Genomic DNA, 4,406 nt, shown 5'->3' with positions numbered 1-4,406 from the left:
GAAAGGAAGCTAAAATGAACTGAGCTAAGGTCACTGACAATTGGATCCTGATGATATGTCGAAACTATGGTTTTGCTCTTACCTGATGCAAGTGAAAACACTTATCCAGGTCGACATTGTGGGAAAGAAATAACCAATCTTGACAACTCTTTTGAAATAATTTCAAAAAACGCTCGTGCCCACCCTATGATCTTGCAGGGTCCCAATCAAGAAGGAAGCCACAGCTCCACAATCAACATGTTCAAGCTTTACTTTGAACGTGCTGATTTCAGCAAATTTTACTGAAATTTGCTGCTGCCAACATAAACAAAACACATATCTTTTTGAGAAGTTCTATGGTCAGATAAGAATAATATAAAGGTTTTCAACTACACGGACAAGAAGTATGTTAGCAGGAGACAAAGTGAGCTTTGGCAACTTAAGAACACCATACATTATAATTAAAGCCCAAAATTATTCCCATGACAAGTGGTAACTTCTGACCACAAATGTTACTGAAACATATTTAACTCTTTTTTTAGACCTGGAAAAATTTAGGAGAATTTCCAAAGAGTTCACATAGTAAAAATCATCAGGGTTTTTTATTTAAGTCAAGTAAAAAGCCTTTAATTTGTTAAAAAAAACAATATCTTAGGGGAGCTAAAGCTAAAGTCATTTTTTTTTATCCTTTCCAAAATATATATCCAGTATTCTTTTTTCTCAGTCAGAGGCTGCTTTTCAGAACTAAATGATAATATATCCATGTTGTTTTGGAAAGAGATTGCTACATATAGTGCTCAGATTGTGACTCAGTGACTTCTAACAATTTATCTGGATTATAGTTCAAAGGTGAAGACATCAAAAGAATGAATGAGTGAAGTAAAACCTGCTCCAATTCAAAAATGCATTTCTCAACAGACTATCTTTGTGTGTGTTGGATCAGACACATTCCTGGACACGGAGACACACTTTTACTCACGCACACAAAGAAAGTGAAGTATAGATGAAACCTGAAGCAAACACAAACATCGACACCATCTGAAGAACACAGCTGCTGGACCGATCCCCTTCACCTCTGACATAGCAGGTCAACTGCATCTTTATTTCAGAAATCAGCCCCATTAATAATTCATAAAATTCCATCAATATTTCAGCGATAAGCAGTCTTTATTTCTGTCCTGCCAGTAAGACTAAATCATTAATGACCTATGGAACTCCAAAAAAAACAAAAAAAAAAAAACAAAAAAAACCACAGCAGAGAGTTAGTGTGCGAGTGTGTGTTAACGTTTCTTCGTCCAGGCATGTGAGCTGCCGACACTGGCCATGCAGATCCCTCCTCCTCTTCCTCATCAGTCCTGCTTTGACGCGTGTGCAGCTATCCTTCAAATCACTTCTGCTATGGTGATCCAACACCCTGGGCAGCATGGGTCCAGTCCACTGATTAAAAGGAAATTAGTCTTTATTTTTAAAACTGGATTATCAGTTGAGACTTGTCTACACTCCCACAGAGGGAGGTGTCTAATTTTCGCAATGAAACGGCTGTTACTGGGAGTAATGTACTGGAGATGCAAAGGTTTTCAAACTGTTGAGGCCCCATAAATTATTTCAGATCTCATACATTGAATTTCAGAAATTAATACCGACCTGAACCTTTTTCCACATTTTGATACATGACAACGGTAAATTGTGATTCTTGGCAATATATTGAGTTTAAGTACTTAGTTGTCATCGTTTTATCGTAGACCCCAACAAATAAATGTGAAGCAGAAGAAAAATTGCACATGATTTTCAAAATATTTCCAAAATAAAAAATGTTCTCTGTGCTGTGCCTTATTTATTATAAGGGCCCCTTTTATGTAGACACCCCTAAGTAAAATAGGGGTGTGGAAGAGCGTTATTGAGAGAAGTGCCCAAGAAGGACCATGGCAACTCTGAATGACCTCCAGATATCAACAGCTCTTCAGGTCATTCAAAATTAAAAAAAACATTCACACTGAGAGGCCCAATCTGACTTTTTTTCCCGTAAGCAAAACAAATAAATAAAATCACACCCCGGCGTCTTTCTTATGTGACCCTCAATCACACATGTTGCCCTATCTGACGGTTTTCCAAGTGACCTCGGGCTGAACAGTCATGTTGTATTTATTCCAACTTTTGCATCATCGGTTGTGACAAGTTTGCACTGGAGCAGGCGGGGAGCTGTGAGATCAAATGTAAACAGTGGGGGGAAACAAGCATGTTTAATATTTGATAACTGCTTGCTCCCTCCAATGTTCTGTTAGTTTCAGCTAACTCTTTAATCAGACGTTGTGCGACGCAACACTTCTTACATGTAAGTGATGTGGATAAACAAGGAACTCACTACGTCGGTCTTCTTTAAAAGAATAATAATAATAAAAAAACTTGCCACAGCCATTATTTACAAATTTTACTGCCAAGATCCCTGATAGAGCTGGTCACAATTTTTATTGGTATAAATAGTTCAACAGTTTCATTATGAAGACATATATGCCATCATGTGTAACATCAGTATTTGTTTCCATAATGTGATGTCACATCTCTTTTAGGTGACAGGACACAAGAAAGTTGAAAAATGTTCAACTCTTGGTGCTATCGCGTCATGTGAAGTGGCAGAAAACGTTCACCTTTCGTTGTCATTCTGCGCTCTGCTTGTATCGAGACCATTATGGTAGGGTATCTGAAGCAAAGATGAATGTACTAGAACTACTCCTTTTTTTTGGATGCTTCGACTTCATAGCTCTTTATCACATCTAATTTGCTTTATTTATGCCTTTATTACCTTATATTTTGTTTACCCTGTAAAGAGCTGACTCCAAAACTTCTCATGAGGAGCTACAAACAAGTGCAGCCCAAATGTTACCAGCGTTAATTGTACCATGGTTTGAGAATCATGTTAAGATGAAAGCATTGCTTATTCAAAGTGTAGAACTAAATCCAACAGGGAATGATCACTATTGTCTCGTAACACAGCATTCTAGTTCCACTTCATAGCATTGTATATCAGGTGGTTGATAAAAGGTACACAGCGACAGAAAAAGAAGTAGAAAAAAACCGTAAAACCTCAAGGAAGGATGGTTTTATTTTTTTATGAGAGGTTTCGGACTGTGGACACGGCACAGTGAGGCTTTTAAATGGCTTAATTCCAAATGAAATTCACAACAAAAGTGAAGTTTTTTTTTTTTTTTTTTTTAGTTTTACTTATGATTTTTATATTTTTGCTTTTGTCTACAAACATAGGTGCAAAAAAAAAAATCTAAAACAGATATGTATTCTGGTCATGGTGTTTTATTTTAAGCTAACACGTGTTTATGTAACTGGAAACAAGACATTTGGATGACTCACGGGTGACTTCTATGTGCATTCGTCTGTTTCATCGCAGATGTAGTGGAGTTTAAAAACACATTGAGTCGATGGGATCTGCCAATGTCATTGACACTATGCGATGGCTAAAGCTCAGGCAGCACTGAAAAAAATTGTCAAGAAATCTCATTTCTTCACCATCACACACAAGGACAAAAGTTATGGGTACGCTTTCCAGTGTCTCTCACTTGTCTGTCTTTTATATGACAATGTCCTTTTGGTCAGTGCTGGATCTTAATCGCAAGACAAATGCATCCATACACTTCATCTGATTCCATAGCCAGTGCTGTTGTGTCACATTGTAACTCAATTGTAGGTATGAGACAAGTCATACAATTGATGTTCGTAGATGTTCTGCATTCACAGGAAGGGAAAATCAAGTGACTTGCAATTGGTTGCGCTAGAGTTTATCTAAGCGGTATCAGAGTAAAGAGGGTTGAATGCAAAGGCACGTCCCTTTTCCATTTTACTTTTATTTTTACAAGTATAAGCTACCCAGTGTTGGCCCATGGGATTTGATTGAAATCACCTCATCAAAGTGTGTGTGGTTGTAAAGTGACAAAACACAATAAAGTTGAAGCGAAATGAAAACTTCAAGGCTCTGCTGGTGACTGTGGAGCATTAAAACAAACATAAACACATTTATCGCTGCTATCCAAACTGCTACCGAATTTAGACGTCAAAGAATTGTTCAGTTTCCACACTCTTCCTGACACAATTAACTCAGTACAAAACAAGACGTCGGGGAGGGGGAGACGAAATTCTGCATATAAATTAAACAAAATGTAAATGGAAGTAAATGGGGCAGCGATTGCGGAGGCCACACCAGCGTCACTAACACGAGAGCTCGCAAAATTTCTTCACAGCTCCATGATTTCATTGTCATTAATATTCACTGACCAGAATGGATGAGCGTAATAGCTGGTAAAATGGCCCGACTGTCAGAGAGCAAATTACTTTCATTTCAACGCAGTGCCACCAAGCAGCGAAAGGCAATGACATGTAAATAGCAGACAGGGGAAAAAAAGAGAAAAGAAGAAAGAAAG

The sequence above is a fragment of the Poecilia latipinna genome, unplaced genomic scaffold (genome assembly GCF_001443285.1).
Source record: "Poecilia latipinna isolate Pla-1442-1.1 unplaced genomic scaffold, P_latipinna-1.0 Scaffold2165, whole genome shotgun sequence".
NCBI classification, from domain to species: Eukaryota; Metazoa; Chordata; class Actinopteri; order Cyprinodontiformes; family Poeciliidae; genus Poecilia; species Poecilia latipinna.
The sequence above is the reverse complement of the archived record's forward strand: the minus strand, read 5'-3'. Positions refer to the sequence as shown.